Source organism: Myxine glutinosa, chromosome 8, assembly GCF_964187855.1.
Source record: "Myxine glutinosa chromosome 8, kmMyxGlut1.1, whole genome shotgun sequence".
Taxonomy (NCBI): Eukaryota; Metazoa; Chordata; class Myxini; order Myxiniformes; family Myxinidae; genus Myxine; species Myxine glutinosa.
Genome location: NC_136268.1, coordinates 76674546 through 76701029, shown reverse-complemented (window position 1 = coordinate 76701029; position 26484 = coordinate 76674546).

Below are 26484 nucleotides of genomic sequence, written 5' to 3'. Positions count from 1 at the left end.
AGTCATACCCAGCTGCTCCTGGACTCTGTGTCCTTTCCTCCTGACAAGGTGGAAAAGTTTCTGTCAACCCTCGACTCTGATTCTGCAACTGGTCCTGACGGCATCAGCCCACGGGTCCTAAAATCATGTTCTTCTGCTCTTTCACTCCCTCTTTCTGTTCTCTTCACCCTCTCTTTTGCTCAAGGTCATCTGCCATCTGCTTGGAAATCAGCCAACATCACCGGTTTGCACAAAAAAGGTGCAAAAACAGATGCCAGCAACTACAAACCAATCAGCCTTCTCCCAATTATCAGCAAAGTCATGGAATCCATCATTGCTTCAGATATTAAATCTTTCCTCTTCTCCAATGGCTTGATCTCTGATCATCAATTTGGTTTCAGACCTGGTCACTCTACTCTGGACATGCTGCTTCTGCTTTCTCAACAATGGATGGAGGTCCTCAACGCCAAACAGGAAATTAGAGCTGTCTCCCTTGACATTTCACGTGCCTTCGATACGGTCTGGCACCCTGCTCTGCTCACCAAACTCTCCTCCTTTGGTATACATGGAAATCTCCACGCATTGCTGGCGGACTTCCTCTCTGGTCGTAGTCAACGTGTGGCCCTGAATGGGTTTCTCTCATCTCCTCTTCCTGTTCAGGCTGGAGTTCCCCAAGGTAGTGTTCTGGGCCCTGTGCTTTTTCTGGTCTTCATCAATGATCTCTCTGACTCTCTTGAAAATCCTCTCTTTCTCTTTGCTGACGACTCTACTCTCTGTCGCTCCATTCCTCATCCCTCAGATCGGCAGTCTGCAGCCTCCTCACTCTCTGCAGACCTGGACAAAATCACAGACTGGTCAAACAAGTGGAACATGTCTTTCAATCCTGACAAATCTCACACTCTTACAATGTCTCTCCGAAACGACCAACTGGACAACCCTCCCATCTACTTTCTCAACAATCCTCTCCAAGAAGTTATGTCGCTCAAGCTTTTGGGTCTCACGATCTGCCATGATCTTTCTTGGGAAAACCACATTTCCAAGCTGGCCTCCAAAGCCAGTCGCCGACTGGACATCCTCCGTCGTGCGAAGTCCTTCCTTGGCACACCTGAGCTCCTCACCACATACAAGGCTTTCATCCGCAGCTCAATGGAATACTGTTCCCCCCTCTGGGCTGGTGCTCCTGCCTCACACCTTGCTCGGCTTCACGCTGTTGAGGCCAAAGCTTTCAGAATCATTGGAATCTCCTGCGATGTAGTCAACACCGAGGGCCTTTCACTCACTCACCGCAGGCAGGTTGGTGGTCTTTCTGTCTTCTACCGACTCCTCTCCGGCCTTGCTCCCCCAGCTCTCTCTGTGCTCTGTCCCCCCAATATTCCTTCAGGTCGCACAAGATCTGCCTGCAACCCTCTTATGGTTAAACTGCCAAAGTCTAGGCTCTCTGCTCACCTTCACTCTTTCATTCCCCTTTTCTCCCGCCTCTGGAACAAACTCCCCCACTCCCTTCAATCCCACTCCTCCCTCCAGGTCTTTAAAACAGCTGTTCACCACCATCTCTTATCTTCCCCCATCGAAAACCTTGATCTTTTCTACCCCCGGTAATTCACCCCAGAGTCCTTGCAGTGTTCATATGTTTTATTCCTCTCCCACCTCCCCCCAAGTCCTCCCGATGTCCCTGCTCTCAAATGTTGTGTTTGTGTCCTTCCGCCTCTTCCCCCTCTCTTTTGTGTCCTTCCCCCTCTCTCCCCATCTTGTCTGCCGCTCCCCTTGTTTTTTGTGTTTTGTGTGTCGGTTTGTCTTTTTGTGTGATTAATGTTAGCTCTTTCACGAGCCTCGATCTTGTATACAAAAAAAAAAAAAAAAAAAAAAAAAAAACTTGTCCAATTCGGACAAGTGGGGGGTGTTAATTCGCTGGTATGGCGAATACACGCTCTCGGTTAGAGGCGTTCGACAACTTAACAAGGAAGCATGTATTTGTGTGTGTTCCACCCGAAGGAACTTCCACCGAGGACATTGTTTTGTCGGTGGGGAAAATAATCGGTTGTGAGAATGTACGAGCAGCGTCGAGAATGAATCAAAAAGTTGTTGTGTTTGTGTCCGATGAAAAGTTCGTTCACGATGTTGTTCGTGTGGGATTAACCACAGAGACAGGTCTCTTTGTCTTGGCGTCGCCTATGGACCCTCCGTCGATGAGGGTCGTCATATCTAACGTACCCCCATTTATAACCTGCAACCAACCAGCTGATGTTCGTTTTGTCCCGATACGGAACGGTTGTGTCGAAAATCACAAAGATTCCGCTCCGGTCTCACGATGAACGTGTGAAACACGTGATGAGCTTCAGACGGCAGGTGTATATGGTGCTTCCGGATCGAGGCGATGACACGGGGTTAAACATCACGTTCAAGGTAAAGGTGAACAACCATGAGTACCAGATGTATGCGTCATCGGCCTCATTAACATGCTTTCATTGCGGAGCTTTTGGCCATGTGAAAAGGTTTTGTCCGAAGGTATCGTGTGTAAGGTGCGGTGAAGCAGGTCATAGTGACGCTGATTGTAAAAGAGATAACACCCCAGTCTCTAACGTACGAAACAAGGCAAACCGAAATACCCGAACGGTTCCTACCGCCGCTCCCTCGCACACGAGGAGTAGGGATAATACTCCTGTTCGTGTTGGTGAAAACGACAACACCGCTGATTCGGTAAATAATGAAATAATCCCAGATAACCCACCTGTTGTGGCAGATGCTAGATGCAGTGAGGAGATGGAAGAAGAGCACATTGTGGTGACAAAAAAACGAAGAGCACCTGGTGCTTGTAACTCCAACATTACTTTGAAAAAGGTAGTGTTGGATAAAGACAGTGTGGGTGAAGACGCCCTGAAACGTCTTTCTCAGGTGTCCACAAGCTGTATTGACACCAGGGAGAAGGAACCCGAATTAATTAATTCTGAAATATTATCGGGCAGCACCGAAAACTTGGGCGAAAAAGTAGATGGCGAGACTAAAGATGCTGGTGAGCTCATTCGTGAGCCGCCACCTTCACTGCCTGCTGAGACCGAGCGGAATGGGAATGTTTCAGCCCCAAGCTCCTCTTTACCAAATGCAAGATCTAAATCATGACACTGGTTCGTCAACTGAGCCAGTGAACATCTCCCTACAGGAGGGTGAAGTCGAGATTTCACCTCCTGCTGAATGTCCCAGGTACCAGAGTGAAGATGACTCCACCATAGAACATTCCAGCAAATCTTCGGACTTGGCTGGAATCAAAATGGGGACGGCGCAGACTGTCCGGGCAGAGCTCTTTCTCATTTGTCAGAATCAGATGATGAAGTTGAGATGACTGAATTGTCTCAATCTTCATCGTATCAGTCATCCATAGCCCCTCAACTTATTATTTATTTTCTAAATGACACCTACTACTTAGGTAGTTAAGACCGAAAAATAGGGCGTATCGTTCATTTTTTTCAGGAAAGCACCAAATTTGGCACAGATGTAGTATGGGACCTATACAATTGTTTTCCTCAGGGGCGCCCAAAAATTCAGAACCCCTGGTGGCCGCCATATTGAATTTCAGCATGACCGCCCTCTGTGACCTATTTCCATCAATAACTTCTATACTATGAGCGATAACACCACAGTTCCAGTGTCTTACCCCATGTTTTCATGGTCTCTAAATCCAATGGGATCAATTGCATAAAGATTGGCATCCATCATCTTTAATTTCAAGATGGCCGCCATGGTGTTTCCATTTTCCTTGAATCTCTCATAGTATTTTAGGTAAAATTTCAATTCCAAGTGATACACATTGTTTTATTGGTCTCTGATAACAATGGAATGGTATTAATTAATCAAAGTTACACACAGTTGCAGTTTTAACTTAAAATATTGTGGGCACTTGAAAGGTGAAGGCTCTCGCACAGATGCGTAGTACTACAAGCACTGTCCATCGCAGTCAAACAGTGATGTGCAGGGCAGATTTGCCCTGGAGCATTTACAGTTGCCTTTACAGGCCGACTTACAATGGCAGCTTGTAAGCTCTGAACATGGCTCCTGTATCAGTGGTATTGTGGTCCAAATTGGTGCCCAAGAAGTCCCTGTTTTCATCCAGCCCCAATCAGCTGGTGATGGAAGTTTTGGGTAGGGCACAAGTGCCTGACTCCATACGTGTCCAGCCTGAAAACATGCACATTTTAGGTGTTGTTCGAAGGCGTCTGCTGTTGGGGGAATGTGATCAATTGTTCTTGCCTTCTTCGTGAACAAGTGTCGGCGCATGTCATTCACTGTCTTTATCTCGGTAGTCCGGTCATAGAGGATGGCAACATATCTTTCTATGCTCTGTAGTTCCATAGTAATAGCGTCCACAGATGGCCTATAAGCGAGAGCATGAAAGGTCTGCGTGATGCTGGGGTATGCCTCCCAAGCCTTCCAGGCTGTCTTTTTCCCAATTTGGGCAAAAAATGACTGTGTCGCAGCCAGTGAAGGCATGAAATAATGGCAAAGACTCGGACTTCCTGTGGCCAAGGCCGGTGGCAATTTTATGGATGGCAAGGTAGCGGTAGCTTTTACCAGTGCCAATGGCAATCCAGAGTTCCTCCACACCGTGTGACTGGTAGGTAAAGTAGTGTGCTATTGCCAAGACCACAATATCAGAATCTACAGTTCGAATCAATACCCGTTTTCTCCCCTTTTTCATGGCATCCAGGACATTTTTGGGGATTTTTTGAATTTTCTGAATTTTTGGGCACCCCTCAGGAAAACAATTGTATAGGTCCATACTACATCTGTGCCAAATTTGGTGCTTTCCTGAAAAAATGAACGATGCTTCCTCTTAACTGCCTAACTATACCGACAGCGAAATGTGATTGTGAAAGATCATTTTCCTGATTTAATTTCATTCATCCAGGCTGCAAAGGACATAATTAGGAGGCCGGATAAATTTCATTTACCAAGGTCGCTGTTTCATCGGCTTAGAAAGGCTGTTACAAAAGCAGGGAGCGAGATTTCCCAACAACCGCTCAAGCCTTTTTATAATCCATGAAAAAAATCACCTTTGGGACCTTAAATATGAACGGTGGAGGTGCAAGCCAAAACCGCCAGGTTCAGGTGAAAAGTTTATTTGAGCGCAAGAAAATTGATGTACTCTTACTCCAGGAAACCCATATAAATCAAAATGTGGAGTACGACTGGTGTCGCCTCTTTAAGGGACAATGTTTTTTTTAGTAACATGTCTTCTTCTTCTGCTGGTGTAGCCTTTTTACTCAGACCAGGCCTAGTACCTGAGTCATGCCTCTTCCAGGAGGTGATTAAAGGCCAGTTTATTTCATTGGAACTGGTCATTAATAATTTTCGGTTTACACTATTCAACGTTTATGCACCAAGTGAGAGTGTGGAACGAAGAGCTTTCTTTTCATCTTTAATTCGACACATGCAGTCGATAGATCTCAATAATTGTATTTGCATGGGGGGTGACTTTAATTGCACCTTTAAACCCAGTATAGACCGAAATACAGCAGAACCTCATCCCGAAGGTAGTACTGATTTGTTAAATTACATTTCGGCAGTGGGTGTGCTAGATGCATGGAGGCGACATTACCCCAACAAATCTGAGTATACTTGGGGATGATGTGCCAATGGGAGAATGACCTTCGCTAGATTTGACCATTGGTACATAAACTCACAGTTCAGGAATGCGGTTATCTCCAAATCATTTTCCATCTTTGTTTTCTGATCATCATTTAGTTACCATGGGCCTCTTTTTCCCTCAACCCTTACGCAAAAGTGCATAATGGAAATTCAATACCAGTCTTCTCGAAGATGCTTTGTTTAAAGATGCCTTCCGTGCTTTTTGGGTCATCCAACTTTCAAAAAAGCCCTCTTTCTCTTCTTTAGCATTATGGTGGGATAACACAAAAGCTCAGATTAGAGTGTTTTGTCAGCAGTTTGTTTCAAATGAAACTGACGTTAAAAAAAATATAACAATGGCTTGTTAGAAGCTGATATTATACGGTTAGAGTGTAAACTGGCTAAAGATAATAACAGAAGAGACCACAGGTTATTGGTTGACAAGAAGGCTCAACTGAGAGAGCTGATTCAGGAGAAAGCAGCACGCCTGTTATTCAGATTAAGAATAAACAATTTAAAGGTATTAGACACCCCTAGTAAATCTTTCTTCCAAATGTAATAAGTTGTAAATAAGTCACCCAAAACCCTTTTCTCTGTACAAGACTTTAGGGGAAACATGGTTGCCAACCCTGGAGATGTAAGGTTGTGCATTAAAAAGTTTTTTTCAAAAGTTTATGCAAAACAAAATGTTTGTGAGCAAACCATGAAATTTTTAACTTCTCACCTTTCATCCCTAACTGAGCCTCAGTGCCTGGGCCTGGATTCAACAATTACTTTGCCTGAGCTAATGCAGGCCCGAAGTGAAATGGACTCTGGGAAAGCTCCTGGGATTGACGGCCTACCGGCAGAATTTTTCTTGGCTTTTTGGGACCTTTTGGGCCCTGAAGTATTGAATGTCCTGGAATCATCCTTGGTGCTTGGAGAACTCCCACTAAGCTTCAGAAGAGTAGTGGTGCCGCTGATTCCAAAGACTGGAGATCTACGACAGATAAAGAATTGGAGGCCGGTATGATCTAGTCCACCATGATCAGAATTACTGCATCCCAAACAGATATATTTATGATAATATTTTTTTGATCAGAGATTTAATGGAATGTGAATGCTTGGAAAAAGATTTTGGGATAATATTCCTTGATTTGGAAAGGGCTTTTGATAGTGTTGATCATGTTTTTTTGAATGGTGTGCTAGAAGCATGTGGCTTTGGTGTCAATTTTAGGGCCTACGTGACTTTGTTGTACAACAATATATTTAGTTTATTTAAAATAAATAACGAACTCAGCTCTCCGGTACAGGTTCAAAGAGGGGTGAGGCAAGGATGCCCGGTTTCTGGGTTATTATTTTCCTTGGTAATGGAATCACTCCTAATTTTATTTAGGAAAAATATTTCAGGAGTGACTGTATCCCCTGGGAGTCCTTCAGTAGTTGTATCGGCTTATGCAGATGATGTCTGTGTGGTTGTTAAGAAGGAGAGTGATATCCCAGCACTTGTTGAATGTTTAAATCTTTTTTGCCTCGCTTCTTCTTTGAAGTGTAACTGGGACAAGAGTAAGGCCTTATGGATTCCCTGTTTCAAGAACATTCCACCTGGAAGAGTGCTGGTACCACCTGTGCATCTAACAACAAAGTTAAAATGGGTGGAAGACGGAGTCAAATACCTTGGGGTTTTCCTGGGATCTCCACATTATGTCCTCAAAAATTGGGACGGGATTGTTCAGCATGTCAAAAAAAGACGGACTGTAGAAACGAGCTCTGCCCCACCTTTCCTTCAAAGGCAGGGTTCTAGTGGTTAATAATTTGGTGGCTTCTTCCCTGTGGCATAGGTTTATCTGCCTTCAGCCACCAGAGGCACTACTAAAGGCAGTGCAGAGGCTACTCGTGGATTTTTTTTGGAGTGGTCACCATTGGTTACTACCAAATGTCATATGTAGCCCCTTGTCTGAAGGTGGCCAGGGACTGATCGACATAAAAAGTCGTATCACGGCTTTTCGGCTGTGTACCATACAGCAGTTGCTGTACAAGGAACGACTGCCAAGCTGACTTCTGGCCTATCACGTGCTGCGAAAAGCAAGCGGGCTCGGATACGGCCTTGAACTTTTCTTAGTCCAACTCCAACATGTCGACACTGTAGTGAAAATGTATCAAAGTTGAACCCAGGTGTGATGCTCGCTTAAACCACTGAGAGGCGTCTATAAGACCTCGGACGTCCGCGACTTCGGGCCACTCCTGCAACATTATTCTATGACATGTAGACTCGGATGGTACGTACCCTTTCATATTCTAGGCTTGCTTGCTTTGACTAATATTATCAATCCTTCCTATATGATGCCAAGATCCTGATATATATTGCATGATTGTATTTTACAGGATGATGCCAAAGATCTGATTGATATTAAACCTACCTATGGGACAAAGTTGTGGACTTGGTTTGATTTTCACAACACTTAATATCAATCAGTCTACCGTCCACTCGAGGACACGAGGCGGACATGGCGGGACACAAGATGATCCAGGTGCCGCAATTCTCCGCCGACCCACAAGCAGTGGATGCGGGCTCGGAGCTGACACATTGGCTAAAGTCCCTGGACAATCAGTTCAAAGCCCAGGACGCCGATGTCACTGATGAAACAAAATTACAGGTACTGCAGACTAAAGTACACCATACTGTCTACAGGGGAATCGAGCAGTGTACGACGTTCAATGCTGCAGTGATGGAGCTAAAACGGATTTACATTAAGAAGCGAAGTGTGGTCTATTCCCGGCATCTGCTCGCAAAGCGGACTCAACAGCCCACAGAGTCACTAGACCACTACGCACAAGAGCTGCGACGTCTGCTCGCTGAGAGTGCCCAGGAGGTACGGACACACGAGCAAGTACAGGACGACCTTGTACGCGATTCTTTTGTCTCAGGAATCGGGTCTTCTACCGTTAGACAGAGGCTTCTTGAGGTTGAGGACTTGACATTCACGGAGGCTTTACGGCTGGCTCACCTCTACACTACAGCTAGTGAACAATCTGACGCTTACGATCACACGTGCGTCACTGCGGGGATTTCTCGTCAAGCCCGACCGGAGAGGGCTACCACCGACGACACGGAAGCCGACACGGCATCCCTGCCGGAACCCCTGGCTTCTCCCGAGGAGGACCCTGATTCTGGCTTGGCGGCAGCTGCAGCTGCGGGTCCAAAGCCCGGACGAAACGCTACGTGCTATTTCTGTGGGAATCGACAACATCCCCAGTCGGCGTGCCCGGCTCAGGAAGCGATATGTCATCTGTGTTCAACAAAAGGGCATTTTGCAAAAGTGTGCCGAAAGGCTGCGCGGGGCAAACGAACACGCGCGACAATGAATGTGCTTATCGCCGGGCCAAAGGGCCGAGCACAGAGCGGGGCGCCTCACCTGCCTTTGATGAGCGGCGTACCTCCTTGTGGGCCCCTGGCTGCGCGATCGACCTTGGTGAGCTCCATCGGACCGACAAAACAAATGGCGCAAATACGCTCGAACGCGGAGCGACTGTCCTTGGCTGGTATCCGAACGTCTCATGATGGCTATGAGACTCACCGCGCTACTCTAGCGCCATCCGAAGGCTGCTCGTACGAACTACAAGCCCCTATTTTGGCACGGAAGACTGCAGATGGCTTTCAAACTACGCGCATGACATGAGCGCCCTCCGGAGGCTGCTCGAACAAACGGAGAACTGCAGCTGGCGTCGGATCTACACGCGAGACGCGATCGTCTCGCTCTGATGGCTCGGCTTCTGCCGGACCGCCTGGCCTGGCTCAGGCCATCATCCCACTAATGATCGAGGGAATTTTTGCACGGGCTCTAATCGATACAGGGTCCACGGATAGTTATATTGATCATTGACTGGTGCAAAAACACTGATGGCCGATCCTCGGGACATGCCGTCGGATCTTTATGGCCTCCCAAGGGCTTAGGCTCAATACAAAAGGGTAATGTCGATTGAAGCTTGTGATAAAGGGACGAATGTTTCCAGATGTACATCTCATGGTCTTACCTGCTCTATGTGCTGATATCTTGTTTGGACATGACTTTCTTAAGCGACACGGACGTTTGGAAATGGAATTTGGTGGTACTGATATGCTGGATGTTTGTGCACTCGCAGGGATGGAGATTGAGCCTCTGTCGCTGTTCCCCAATATGACCATGGACTGCACACCGGTAGCGGTAAAATCGCGGCGCTACTCACGAGCAGACGCGCAATTCATTGCGGAAGAGACAGCCCAGCTCTTAAAGGAAGGTATCATAGAACCTAGCCGGTCGCCGTGGCGAGCACAGGTCTTAGTGGTGTAAAGTGAGGCACATCGCAAACGAATGGTAATCGACTATTCGCAGACGATTAATCGATTTACACAGCTGGACGCCAACCCCCTCCCGGGAATGGATGCCCTGGTTCGACAGGTTGCCCAGTACTCAGTCTACAGCACTCTCGATCTACGCAGTGCGTATCATCAGATCCCCATCTCCGAGGCAGACTGCATCTATACCGCGTTTGAATCAGGTCAAAGGTTATACCAGTTCACCCGACTACCTTTTGGGGTGACGAACGGGGTTTCCTGTTTTCAGAGGGCTATGGACGACCTCATCGCTAAGGAGAACTTGACCGATGTCTTTGTATATCTGGACAATCTTACGGTTTGCGGGCATGACCAGGGGCATCATGATGCGAATCTGAAGCGCTTCCTCGAGGTCACGCAGAGGGATCGCTGAACCATGAATGAGGCTAAATGTCGTTACTCCATGTGCACGATAGATCTTCTGGGGTACACCGTGACCCACGGCTCTGTTGCTCCTGATAAGGAGCGTCTGCGACCCTTGCTCGATATGGCCCCGCCCTGCGATCGAGCTTCGCTGAAGCGTGCTCTCGGGCTGTTTGCCCATTATTCTAAGTGGGTGCAAAATTTCTCCGCGAAACTCCACCCACTTGTGGCCTGCGATGCGTTCCCCATGAGCCCAGCCGCCTTGGCTGCCTTTAGATGCCTTAAGGACGACAATGGTTGGGGCCGCTGTGGGGTCGATCGACGAGAGCAAATCTTTCGTCTTAGAAAGTGATGCCTCAGATCATGCGATAGCGGCGACCCTCTCCCAGGGGGGGCGCCCTGTGGCTTTCTTTTCGCGGACTCTCACCTCCGCTGGGTGGAGGCATTCGTCTGTCGAAATGGAAGCGTACGCGATCGTCGAGTCGATTTGGCGATGGCGTTCGTACTTGCTCGGGCGATGCTTCCAAATCATCACGGACCAACAAAGCGTGGCATTTATGTATGACACCTTACATGCTCAACGCATAAAGAACGAGAAAATCACTCGCTGGCGTATTGAACTCGCCGACTTCTGCTACACCATCAAATATCACCCGGGGAGGGATAACCTGGTCGCCGACGCCTTATCGAGGCCGGCTACATGTGCGGGTCTCATAACTTTGGAGGGTCTGCGCGCTTTGCACAACACTATGTGTCATCCTGGGGTGACGCGTTTCACTCATTTTGTGCGTCGTGGTAATCTGCCATACTCGATTGAGGACATCCGCCGGGTCTGCCGCGACTGCGCTGTATGTGCGGAACTCAAACCGCGTTTTTACAACCCTCCCATGGGGACGCTGGTCAGGGCTACTAGACCGTGGGAGATTTATCAAATCTTCATTTATCAAATCTTAAGTTGGAAAACTTCACGAAGATGAATTCTGATGGATATAATTTCTCCATTAAAATAAATCATACGATTATCTTGGTCGGTAATCCTCAAACTTACTCTAGAAATGGGTTTACCTGACACTGGTAGATAGACAAGATTTTTAGGTTCCATATTGAATTTATAACCAATCGGGGTTGAGTAAGCGCTGAATGAAAATATTGTATTTGTTCTCACACCATCGTTATAAGCACCATCAATCAAATCACAGTGAATTAATACTGAATTTATACCTGAGGATATTTGAATGACATTATCACTGTAAAACATCCTGTTATTTTCAATCTTTTGTTTTTCAATCTTTGAGGAAAAACCCAACAACTCTCAAATGATTTATCAATTGTGAAATCTACTTTGTAATTATTTTAAAGTCTAATAGTTGATTTTGAGGTATGTTTTTGAATATCTATTACAATATTTTTTGGTTCATCATCTTGTTCCTTCATAAGGCGAGAGACTTCAGAAGACATTTGAGCAATCTCATAAGCCCCAGGTGGAACTGTAATGGTTTTGTATCCACTCCCTGGATTTTAGCTAAACTTGTTGTTTTCATCTTAATATTAAAAAGCGTCTTGTAAGTTTCCATAGACAATAGCGATGCCTCATATTCTTTTGAAGGGCCAAGTTGTAGAGGGTAGGGGAATGAAGCCGTGTGGTCGCTCGTTGTGAAATTAAAACTCAGGATTGTGCTTCTCATTCTTATTTAATATTGGATAAAATATCTTTGTATTGAGATTTATTAATTATTTTCATATTCGTTAACTGGTCTAAAATGGCTGATGCTTCATTAAAACAATTGTTGTTTCCAGCCTTCTTACTACCTAACAGCAATAATAGCCTATTAACTTATTGTGATGGGTCATTTGGAAGAAAACTAACACCTGAACCAAGCTTACTTAAAGCATCAATAATATGTTTCTCCTTCTTACTTTTACCAGCAACAGAAACTCCATAATCAATTGCGTTTAGCAACTCAATATACTCTATATCTTCCTCTCTTTCCATATCAAGTGGTTCATCAAAATATTTTGAACCGCTGAATCCGGAGTTTGTGAGAAGAAACATTAATCTCGGGGATAATTTAACATTTGGGTGAACAGAACTCAAAAACACCAACTCATCATTAAATATCCATACCTCCTCGTTGACAAGATAAAACGCTGTTGGTTCTTCTTTTTCTGATGGAATGAGACCCATTTTGGTTTTTGAGTCCTCTTTATATTCATTTTTTCTAAGAGCATTCGCAACATAATTAGAAAGTTTATTTGCCTCCTCAAAGCGTCGGACTAATTCTTCATCATCATATTCTAATTCTCCAAGCTCTTGCTCTGTCATTTGACTAAAATCTTTTATCATTTCAAGTTTTTTGGGAGTATATTCTATCGTGGGAACTGCAAGTGATCATTTGTTGAGTTTTTAAAAGTCGTTTTAAAAATTTCCCTTGTTTTCTTTCAAAGGCGACTTCACCAGTTAGTTTTTGTCTCCGTTTCTTCTTTATCTCTTCCTGTTGTTTAACAACTTTTGAAACCAAATCTTGATGTTCCATAAACCGTCTTGCACGTTCTTTCGCATCCATTTATTTATTGGAAAATATCATTTAATGAATTGTAAAGGTCAATGGGGAAATTTTCCTTTTCTTCGTCATTATAGTAGATGTGTTGAAATAAATCCTTTTCTTTAAATATTTCATCAAATTCTTTATTAACATTAATACGAGTTGTTATTTCCTCTTCACTAATACTTGTATCTCTGCTTTTCATACGTTTGCATTGAGTCTCCTCATCGATATCAAAACCAAATGATAAAATCTTAACTCCATCACCACGCAAATGTTTAATAATTTGTCTCATTCCTTCAGGATTAGTTTCTAAAATCCCAAGACCGTTAGATTTTAGTTTACTTAACTCACTCTTACAATGTGAATATTTTGTAGAACCAAAAGAGACCTCGTCAAATATTTGACCTTCATTCTTCAATCGCATATGTTCCTCCATTGAAATGTAGTAGTAATCTTCACCTTCTACTTCTCCTGGTCACATTGCTCTGGTTGTCGTACCTACAATACGAATCATAGGGTGTTAAAAAAAAAAAACTTACAATCTTTTCATTTTTACTATTCAAGAGTTTAGATTTATGAAAGTTCTTTCCTGAAGCAGATTTACCCACAAGATTAATAATAACTGTCATTTATATCTGTAATTATCTTTAAAATAAAAATACATCCTTTAATATCTCATCTTGTTTTACAACAACATATTTATATCTTCCAGTCGTATGCTTCATATAATTTTCAAATTCCTTCTTACTACATAATGTAGGACAATTATGTCTCCAAAAATTATTTTTATCTATTGAATTTAACTTAAATAAAATAAAAGTATTGGCATTGTTTCTTATTGAGCGACGAGGAAGTTGAAAGTATGATTGACTGAGATAAATACAATTACAAGAAGAATGTCTCCCTCTTGTATAGTAGCTATCCATAACTGTTTGGTTTCTCTCATTAACACAATCAGCAAAGATAACGAGGTTCTTTTTTGATTTATCTAAATCTTGGGGTGAAGGTATATCATCCGTATTATCACTGAGAATACAAGTAATAGGTTTTGGTTTTGGTTTTGGTTTTGATTTCTGTGTATCACAAAATAATTGTATTATATCTTCAATATTATAATCATTTAGTTTGTTTTGAAGTTTAAATAAACCGATAATGTCTTCCTTTTTAAGACCCGCATTAAAACCCTGTGAGAGTAGTTGATACTCGGGTTGAAAACTTGACTTCGTAAAAATTATTAAATTATCATAATCTAAAAAATTAGGACTAAGGAGCATCTTTAAAAGCAAACAGGTTTTTCCGCATCCGTTTGATCCAACTATTAGACATCTCAATGAATTTGGAAGATTTTTATGGTTATTAAATTTTATCTTATTTTCCCAAACGGGTAAAAAATCATTCATTTATATATTTTGAAAAAAGGAGATCTAAATTTTTACATGCTTTTTTGATATTCTACAATTTAACCTGAGTTCGCGTTTAATTTTAAGGTAATCAATTATTTTCTTAATATAATATTTTGTGTTAATATTACCCTGAAAATGATAATCGTATATCATTTCTTTCTGCTCACCTTCACTCCTTCATTCCTCTTTTCTCCCGCCTCTGAAACAAACTCCCTCACTCTCTTCAATCCCACTCCACCCTCCAGGTCTTTAAAACAGCTGTTCACCACCATCTCTTATCTCCCCCCATCCAAAACCTTGATCTTTTCTACCCCCGCTAATTTCACCCCAAATCCACTTTTTTAAAATACTAACTTCTTTCCTGGAAGTCCTTGGTGTCCTTGTGTTTATACTTCTCCCAACCCCCACCCCCCTTCCCACGCCGCCTCCCCCTGAGCCCTCTCCCTCCAAAAACATCTCCCGATGTCCCTGCTCTCAAATGTTGTGTTTATGTGCTTCCCCTTCTCTCCCCATCTTGTCTACCACTCCCCTTTTTATAGACTTTGTTTGTTTGTCTGTTTGATTTGTTTGTGTGATAAATGTTAGCTCTTTCACGAGCCTCAATTCTGTATACAAAAAAAATAAAAAAATCGTTAACGGCAAATAACACTAAACCGTGAAACATCATTCTAATTTTATTAATCTCTTCCATTGTGAGAAAAGGAGCATCTTCTACATTATGAATACCAATATCAGTGCGCAAGTTATTTTTAAATACGTGTTTAACATCATCAAAGTAATAAATATTCATTTCTCTTATTAATCTTGTAAACTAATTCATTTTTGGTGTAATTTTAAACTTATTATTTTCCTTTTTATATTTTTTATCATCATTAATTAATAGATAATCAATGAATAAACATTGTTTATGAGCTTTTGACTTTATGTTTAATCCTAACCTATCACACGCAGGGCAATTCTCTAATTTATCATATGTAGTATCTGAGAATTCAAGAGGTTCAAAATCCAACATATCATTTGAACGCATCATATTTATATAGTAAAACTTTACTTAAAATGAAGATTCATCACTATCAATAGTATCTACACTTTCAATATCATCTACACTTTCAATATCACTACAAGTATAACTATCACTCGAACACAAACTATCATCTATAAAGCTACTCTCATAACGATCATTTGAACACAGGGTAGAATAACTGTCTTGAGATCCAATGGAGTCATCAGAATCAGTTTGTTCATATTCTCCAAAGTCTTCACTTGAATAATGGCTCATATTTAATTAGTAGAAAAAACATTACCATCTATATCCATATACTTTTTCTCATTAGTAGATTCAACGACGATATTTTAAATGTTAAATGTAGTTTTAAAATGATTCCGAATTACTATTGAGCGGAACAACATTTCACCTGATATATTAACGTCTCTCATTTCTTCAAGATTAACATCTTTAGGATTATTAAAGAAAATAGAAATTTCACCGTGTTTAGAGTTAATAGTGTTATCTTCCTTTTCGGCAGCTTCAGTAAAAAGAGTTTTATTTTTTGACACTTTTACATCTTTCATTACCTCTTCTAGTTTATTATAAATCTCCATAAACAAGGGTGAAACTTTTGTTATAATTACTTTAATTGATGGTTTTCCAAAGATAGAGAATGCCCTTCCTTTAAAAGGGATTGAGGAACTCATATTATCTTTCATAATGGGTTTAATCCAAAAATTATTATAATCATCTTTGTTCAATTCTACATCCATGCAATATATTTCAATGTCCTTTTTAGTTGAGGCGATTGATTGAAATTTTGCTTTTGTGTTTTGAAACATTGTATTTATTAGGTAAAAAAAAGTGGCTTTTAGTTTAAGCGCAGATTCACCTATAAATTAAACAATCTTTTGACTATATAAATATGGTGAATACAACGTATTGCAACGTTTGTAATCGCGAGTACAAATATTATAAAAAGCATATTCAAACCAACAAACACACGTTCAATCTACTTCATCTAATATCTCCACTTGAACAAGAAACAAAACATTGTGAAGTTTGCTCAAAGGATATCCTTAAGAAAAGCTATGCAAGTCATCTTAAATCCAAACATTTATCCCATTTTATCAATATTAAAAACTGTGATGGTGCATTCAAGGGACATATTAAAATTAGAGTCTTTGAGTTTAAACCTCAAGGGCCAAAGTCTACAGTTGATATAGTTAAACCTGCTGTTGAAACCCTCATTAAAAATACTCTGAAAGAAATGAAACCACTTAAATTTTATATGGGGGTAAAATTAGAAATATCAAAGACGAAGAAGCTATAGATACTCCCTACATGAGAACTAAACCATACTTTATATCCTCATATCAAGATTTTAAAGCAACTGACGTCTATGAGGAACTTGTTAAACAAGAGCAAGATGTTGATAATACAATTGTAAGTAGTGGTTTTAACATGGGTAAAATTATTTTCATTGACATTCATATTCTAAAATCAGATCCTCTAAAAGCCTCTTCATACATTGATTTGCTGAGTGTTATTAAAAATAGAAAAGCAATTATAAATATTAAAAATAAAGATAATAAATGCTTCCTTTGGTCTATTCTTGCACACCTACATCCACAAGATAGTCATGTTGAAAGAGTATCTCATTATAAGAAATATGAGATTACATTGAATACCGCTGAAGGGGAGGTTATGGTCCCTGGTGTTGGGCTAGCGGCTAGGGTGCCGGCTTAGGATCCTAGGATCCTGGGTTCGAATCTCGGTCGATCGCCGAATTAATGCCAGGGGGGTTGACTCAGCCTGTCATCCTTCCGAGGTCGGCTAATTGAGTACCAGTTCACTGGTAATTCCCTGTTTGTCGTTGAAGGTGGCAAAAAGGGTTGGCGTCAGGAAGGGCATCTGGCCGTAAAACATTGCTTCAAAAAGGGGACCAAAAAACAACAACTACCACGGTCCCCGAAAAGGCCAACCCCCGCTTTGCGGGGAAAAATGGCCTCTAAACGGTGTTTTTTTTTTTTTTTTATTGAATACCGCTGATCTAAAGTTCCCTATGTCATTAATAGATATTCCTAAATTTGAAAAGATGAATAATTTGTCTGTTAATGTTTATGGTCTTTCTGAAAAAAATAATGTTCTGGTTTTAAAGATTTCAGAAAATTCTAAAGAAGATAAAACACATATAAACCTTCTATGTTATAGTTCAGAGGAAAATTCACATTATGCATACATCAAAGATCTTCCAAAATTAATTAAACCACAGGTATGTAAAAGAAAAAATAAAATACATATTTGTAAACGTTGTCTCAACTTCTTTCATACAAAAGAACGATTGGAAAAACATTCAGAATATTGTAGTGATCATAAATCAACCATTATTAATATGCCAAGAGAAGGTTCAAATATCTCACTCAAAGATTTTAATAAATCTATAAAACATCCATTCGTGATATATGCTGACTGAAAGTATCCTTGAAAAGATAGATACTGCTTCTTCAGACCCTAAAGGGTCCTACACCAATAAATATCAAAAACATACTCCCTGCGGTTTCTGTTATTATATTTAGTCATCTGTGGGTAAAAAGTATAACAAATTAGAACATTATAGAGGACCTGATGCTTCAAAGGAGTTTGTTAAAAGATTAGAAAGAGACTGCATTTGGTTATCAGAGGTAATGAGAAAAACCAATAGACCAATGTCCTTGACGAGTGAAGAGAAAAGGGAATTTTGAAAAAACAATGTCTGTCATATTTGTGAGGAGGAAATTAGTGAAGATCTAAAGGTAAGAGACCATTGCCATCTCACTGGTAAATATCGAGGTCCTGCTCATCAAAGTTGTAATCTCAATTTTAAACTTCCTTCTTTCATTCCTGTCTTTCTTCATAACAACACTCACTATGACACACATCTATTTATAAATGAACTTTCAAAGACATCTGGAGACATTTCAGCGATTCCAAACACAGATCAGACTTCTTGACTCGTATTAGATTTCTTGATACATTAAAGTTTATGGCAAGTCCATTCTCTAACTTAGCATCAAACATTGAAAAATTTCCTCATCTACAATCACATTTTTCAAGGGAAAAATAAATTAAACTCTTATCACAAAAGGGAATATATCCGTATGATTGTATGGATTCATTTGATAGATTTAAAGAAACACAACTTCCCTCAAAATAAAATTTCTACAATGAGTTAAATAAAAGTTATATAACTGATAAAGATTATACACAAGCACAAAATGTTTGGAGAAAGTTTAACATAAAGAACCTCAGAGAGTACCATGATTTGTATGTTAAAACTGATGTTCTATTGTTGGCTGATGTGTTTGAGACCTTTAGAACGGTCTGTCATAATAAAAATTCTTATGGTTTAGATCCCACTCACTATTACACTGCTCCTGGATTGGCTTGGAGTGCTATGCTAAAAATGACAAAACAGAATTTAGCATTAATCAACGATGTAGATATGCTATTGATGATAGAGAAGGCTAAAAGAGGTGGAATATCTCAAGTATGTTCAAAGAGATATGCTAAAGCTAACAACGAATATCTTCCTAATTATGATGCGAAGGAAGATAGTTCTTACCTGATGTATTATGATGCTAATAACTTGTATGGGTGGGCTATGTCTCAATCTCTACCTTATGGAAAACTTAAATGGGTTAAAGAGAAAGTTTATGAAAAGGTTTTACAAGATATCGATATCTCTACTCAAGGAAAATTGGATAGAGCTAAAGTTGGTTATTATTTTGAAGTTGATTTGAAATATCCTGAAGAACTCCACAACAAACATAAAGACCTGCCAGTCCTCCCATATGCTCCTGTTAAAGAAAGTCCAAGAAAAGAATGGTTTAGTGGTTATCAACAATCATTTAATATCAACGGTCAATCAACAGAAAAATTACTTACTGTCAAAGAAATTTGAGACAGTGTTTATCTGCCGGATTGAGAGTGAAGAAAATTCATAGAGTTCTACAGTTTAGACAAAGTCATTGGTTAAAGAAATATATTGACTTCAATACGAGTAGAAGAACTGAAGCTAAAACTGATTTTGAAAAGGACTTTTATAAGTTAATGAATAATGCTGTATTTGGAAAGACTATGGAAAATGTTAGGAATAGACAAAACATAAGACTTGCTGCATCTTGGAATCAAGCTTCTAAATTAATTAATAAACCTACTTTTCAAAGAGCGGAAGTGTTTTCAGAAAACTTTTGTGCTATTCATGTGATGAAATGAAATGTATTGACTTGGAGAAACCAATTTATATAGGAACATCAATTCTTGACTTGTCAAAGTCATTAATGTATGACTACTTTTACAACAATTTAAGGAAGAAATACGAGAATAGAGTTAATCTACCTCATATGGATACAGATAGTTTTATTTTGAAAATAAATACGGAGGATGTTTATTCAGATATGATTGATGAAATTGATATTTACGATACTAGTAATTATGAATCGGTTAATCATTTATTTTCAAACGTGAACAAAAAAGTTATTGGTAAATTTAAAGATGAGTTGGGCGGAAAGATATTGACTGAATTTGTTGCATTAAGGTCAAAGGCATATGCTTATAAATATATTAACAAGAACATTGAAAAGTGTGATAAGAAGTTAAAAGGAATAAAGAAAGGTGTAATTAAAGATAGTATAAACTTTGAGAATTATTATAATTGTTTAACATTGAAGACAGAAGAGTGCAGGAAAATGAATACGATAATAATTTATTAGCATGAGTCATATACTGAAGAGGTGAATAAGAAAGCATTGGGGGCTTTTGATGATAAGAGATTTATTTTAGAGAATGGAATTGATAGTGTCAATTATTTATAGTGATAGTGTCAGTATAAGATTTATTTTTTAAAAAGGGGGGTTAGGGATTTTAACGGGCTACCGCCGCCTTTTTTACGGTTATATAAATGACTAGCAGAAGTACCCGGCATTGCCGGGTGGGGGAGGAGGAGGGGAGGGGGAAGAGGAGGGGAGGGGAATGGGGGGGAGGGGGGGAGGGGGAAGGGGGGGGAGGAGGAGGGGAGGGGGAAGAGGAGGGGAGGGGAATGAGGGGGAGGGGGAAGGGGGAGGGGGAAGGGGGGAGGGGAGGGTGTGGGGGTGCCTGGGGGAAGAAGGGCCCCTCCCCCCTTCCCCTCCCCCTCCCGCCTTCCCCTCCCCCCTCCCCCCCCCTCCTCCTTCCCCCCTCTCCCGCCTCCTCCCCTCCCCCCCCCTCCCCCCTCCCCCCCTCCCCTCCCCCCCTCCCCCCCCCCCCCCCCTCCCCCCTCCCCACCGTTCCCCTCCCCTCCTCCTCCCCCCTCCCCTCCTCCTCCCCCTCCCCTCCTCCTCCCCCTTAACACCAGGGGGGTTGACTCAGCCTGTCATCCTACCGAGGTCGGCAAATTGAGTACCAGTTCACTGGTAATTCCCTGTGTGCTGCAAGAGGCGCATAACAGGGTTGGGGGCACGAACCCGGCAGTCGGAACTCATTGTCATCAAATAAATGTAGCATGTATGTTTCACTCTCTGTCACATGCTGTTGGTCCCATGTCGGGATTACGTACTGAAACATTACGAAGTTTCTCTGGGACGTACTGATTCCGAATAATGAAGTTGAAAAATTAACGTTCTGAAATACGCTCATTACGCTAACAGAAGCGCTGGCGCTGCGAAGCGCTAGAGGGAGCACTGCGCTCCCTCCCTTCGATTCCCTCCCTCTTCTGCTAGCGCTTCTGCGCTAATACGCTAATTTTAAAACCCGGGGTTTAAAAAAAATTTAATGTGTGCTGTAGTTGCTCTGAGACGTACTGATTCCGAATATGCCTTTGGTTTTTCTCTGCGATGAGTAGTTCTCGAGTTATAAGAGGACAAACAAACATACTTTACTGCTTTATATATACTAGGGCATTGCCCGTACTATATCTATATCTAAAATTATATCCCCCCCCTCTATTTACATGAAATGGTTTGGTCCAAAGCGAACGGCTTGCGAGTACGGTGACAATCCCCCCCCTCTATTTACATGCAATGGTTTGGTCCAAAGCGAACGGCTTCCGGAGTTTGGTAAAGAAATCGCCATCGCGTGCACAAACGCGCAGGAAAGCGAATGAATCGCAAATTCGGTTTTATTAGTTTTAAAACATAGTTTAACGCCAACATAGTTTGCAAACGTGAAATAAATGAATACGCTCTCAAATGTGCCATCCGAGGCAGAGTGTGTCCTCCACGTTCGGCACACGCGATCGTTCGCTGCTCTCTGATTGGTTGAATCGTTTTTTGGACATAGCTCGGTAAGTAATTGTCCGATTAATATGAAACCTTGAAAAGGCACATCCTCGGGTCCCCAGCAATATACCTGGCAAGTTAAAAGTATATCGGACCCGTGGTTGTCGAGAAACAGCGGTCACAGACAAACAGACGTACAAACGTACAGACGTACAGAGATTACTGGAATTATAGATAGATAGATTGAACTGGGTTATAACCAAACCAAGGAATGGAGGAGTAATCAACCTTGGTATACAAATGGAAAGCATAACGAATGTGAGAAATACCAAATAGGTATAATTGAGGAGATAACGGGGGTGAAGGTAAATAAAACAAATGAAAGAATAAATTTCAATACTAATAAGTTGGAGGATGTGAGGAAACTAAATATCTTGGAATGGACAGAAAATTTTGATGGTTGTCAAAACATCGAGGGAAAAATAATTTACTATAATCTTAAAATGATATGTTGCTCGGGGGGTGGTCAAACAAGGTCATTAAGAGAGGTGTATCATTTTATCTTGGCTCAAAAGAAATACGGTACTTGGAACAAAATGATAATGTATTATTCGTCAATATACTGGATGGAGATGAATGTTTAAAAAAAAAATAAGTTGATGTCAAAGGTTGAAGGGGTGTTCATTGGCTCCTTGTTTGAATTTGCAACAGTTGTCAATACACACCAGGGGTTTGATTTGATAGATATTAAACTGGCTAGACTTGATCATGTCTCAGGGGAGAAATAAGGGTGCACAATTTTATGGTGGGACAGCCGGTCAGAAAGTTTTTCCCCCTTTCACCATTCACTTACATGTTAAATAATTAGAGGTGATCCAGGAACAACATTTTCCTTCTATTCCAGTGTCTCACATATCTTCTTGTATTCGGTGTCTCACATATCTTCTTGTATTCGATGTCTCACATATCCTCTTATACTCGGTGTCTCACATATCTTCTTATACTCGGTGTCTCACATATCTTCTTATACTCGGTGTCTCACATATCTTCTTATACTCGGTTTCTCACGTATCTTTTGTACTCGGTGTCTCACATATCTTCTTGTACCCGGTGTCTCACGTATCTTTTGTACTCGGTGTCTCACATATCTTCTTGTACTCGGTGTCTCACATATCTTCTTGTACCCGGTGTCTCACATATCTTCTTGTACTCGGTGTCTCACATATCTTCTTGTACCCGGTGTCTCACATATCTTCTTGTACTCGGTGTCTCACATATCTTCTTCTCTTCGGTGTCCCACATATCTTCTTGTACTCGGTGTCTCACCTATCTTCTTATACTCGGTGTCTCACATATCTTTTTCTATTCGGTGTCTCACATATCTTCTTCTCTTCGGTGTCTCACATATCTTCTTATACTCGGTGTCTCACATATCTTCTTCTATTCGGTGTCTCACATATCTTCTTATACTCGGTGCCTCACATATCTTCTTCTATTCGGTGTCTCACATATCCTCTTATACTCGGTGTCTCACATATCTTCTTATACTCGGTGTCTCACATATCTTCTTATACTCGGTGTCTCACATATCCTCTTATACTCGGTGTCTCACATATCTTCTTATACTCGGTGTCTCACATATCTTCTTCTATTCGGTGTCTCACATATCTTCTTATACTCGGTGTCTCACATATCCTCTTATACTCGGTGTCTCACATATCTTCTTATACTCGGTGTCTCACATATCTTCTTATACTCGGTGTCTCACATATCCTCTTATACTCGGTGTCTCAAATATCTTCTTATACTCGGTGTCTCACATATCTTCTTCTATTCGGTGTCTCACATATCTTCTTATACTCGGTGTCTCACATATCCTCTTATACTCGGTGTCTCACATATCTTCTTATACTCGGTGTCTCACATATCTTCTTATACTCGGTGTCTCACATATCTTCTTATACTCGGTGTCTCACATATCCTCTTATACTCGGTGTCTCACATATCTTCTTATACTCGGTGTCTCACATATCTTCTTATACTCGGTGTCTCACATATCTTCTTATACTCGGTGTCTCACATATCTTCTTGTATTCGGTGTCTCACATATCCTCTTATACTCGGTGTCTCACATATCTTCTTGTACCCGGTGTCTCACGTATCTTTTGTACTCGGTGTCTCACATATCTTCTTGTACTCGGTGTCTCACATATCTTCTTGTACCCGGTGTCTCACATATCTTCTTGTACACGGTGTCTCACATATCTTCTTGTACCCGGTGTCTCACATATCTTCTTGTACTCGGTGTCTCACATATCTTCTTATACTCGGTGTCTCACATATCTTCTTCTATTCGGTGTCTCACATACCTTCTTCTCTTCGGTGTCTCACATATCTTCTTATACTCGGTGTCTCACATATTTTCTTCTATTCGGTGTCTCACATATCTTCTTATACTCGGTGTCTCACATATCTTCTTCTATTCAGTGTCTCACATATCTTCTTGTACTCGGTGTCTCACATATCTTCTTCTATTCAGTGTCTCACATATCTTCTTGTACTCGGTGTCTCACATATCTTCTTCTATTCGGTGTCTCACATATCTTCTTATACTCGGTGCCTCACATATCTTCTTCTATTCGGTGTCTCACATATCTTCTTGTACCCGGTGTCTCACATATCTTCTTGTACTCGGTGTCTCACATATCTTCTTGTACCTGGTGTCTCACATATCTTCTTGTACTCGGTGTCTCACATATCTTCTTATACTCGGTGTCTCACATATCTTCTTCTATTCGGTGTCTCACATATCCTCTTATACTCGGTGTCTCACATATCTTCTTATACTCGGTGTCTCACATATCTTCTTCTCTTCGGTGTCTCACATATCTTCTTATATTCGGTGTCTCACATATCTTCTTCTATTCGGTGTCTCACATATCTTCTTATACTCGGTGTCTCACATATCTTCTTATACTCGGTGTCTCACATATCTTCTTCTCTTCGGTGTCTCACATATCTTCTTATATTCGGTGTCTCACATATCTTCTTCTATTCGGTGTCTCACATATCTTCTTATACTCGGTGTCTCACATATCTTCTTCTATTCGGTGTCTCACATATCCTCTTATACTCGGTGTCTCACATATCTTCTTATACTCGGTGTCTCACATATCCTCTTATACTCGGTGTCTCACATATCTTCTTACACTCGGTGTCTCACATATGTTCTTCTATTCGGTGTCTCACATATCTTCTTATACTCGGTGTCTCACATATCTTCTTATACTCGGTGTCTCACATATCTTCTTCTATTCCGTGTCTCACATATCCTCTTATACTCGGTGTCTCACATATCTTCTTATACTCGGTGTCTCACATATCTTCTTATACTCGGTGTCTCACATATCTTCTTATACTCGGTTTCTCACGTATCTTTTGTACTCGGTGTCTCACATATCTTCTTATACTCGGTGTCTCACATATCTTCTTATACTCGGTTTCTCACGTATCTTTTGTACTCGGTGTCTCACATATCTTCTTGTACCCGGTGTCTCACATATCTTCTTATACTCGGTGTCTCACATATCTTCTTATACTCGGTTTCTCACGTATCTTTTGTACTCGGTGTCTCACATATCTTCTTCTATTCCGTGTCTCACATATCCTCTTATACTCGGTGTCTCACATATCTTCTTATACTCGGTGTCTCACATATCTTCTTATACTCGGTGTCTCACATATCTTCTTATACTCGGTTTCTCACGTATCTTTTGTACTCGGTGTCTCACATATCTTCTTATACTCGGTGTCTCACATATCTTCTTATACTCGGTTTCTCACGTATCTTTTGTACTCGGTGTCTCACATATCTTCTTGTACCCGGTGTCTCACATATCTTCTTATACTCGGTGTCTCACATATCTTCTTATACTCGGTTTCTCACGTATCTTTTGTACTCGGTGTCTCACATATCTTCTTGTACCCGGTGTCTCACATATCTTCTTATACTCGGTTTCTCACGTATCTTTTGTACTCGGTGTCTCACATATCTTCTTGTACCCGGTGTCTCACGTATCTTCTTATACTCGGTGTCTCACATATCTTCTTATACTCGGTTTCTCACGTATCTTTTGTACTCGGTGTCTCACATATCTTCTTGTACCCGGTGTCTCACGTATCTTTTGTACTCGGTGTCTCACATATCTTCTTGTACCCGGTGTCTCACATATCTTCTTGTACTCGGTGTCTCACATATCTTCTTGTACCCGGTGTCTCACATATCTTCTTGTACTCGGTGTCTCACATATCTTCTTGTACCCGGTGTCTCACATATCTTCTTGTACTCGGTGTCTCACATATCTTCTTCTATTCGGTGTCTCACATATCTTCTTCTCTTCAGTGTCTCACATATCTTCTTGTACTCGGTGTCTCACATATCTTCTTATACTCGGTGTCTCACATATCTTCTTCTATTCGGTGTCTCACATATCTTCTTCTCTTCGGTGTCTCACATATCTTCTTATACTCGGTGTCTCACATATCTTCTTCTATTCGGTGTCTCACATATCTTCTTATACTCGGTGCCTCACATATCTTCTTCTATTCGGTGTCTCACATATCCTCTTATACTCGGTGTCTCACATATCTTCTTATACTCGGTGTCTCACATATCTTCTTATACTCGGTGTCTCACATATCCTCTTATACTCGGTGTCTCACATATCTTCTTATACTCGGTGTCTCACATATCTTCTTCTATTCGGTGTCTCACATATCTTCTTATACTCGGTGTCTCACATATCCTCTTATACTCGGTGTCTCACATATCTTCTTATACTCGGTGTCTCACATATCTTCTTATACTCGGTGTCTCACATATCCTCTTATACTCGGTGTCTCACATATCTTCTTATACTCGGTGTCTCACATATCTTCTTGTACCCGGTGTCTCACATATCTTCTTCTATTCGGTGTCTCACATATCCTCTTATAC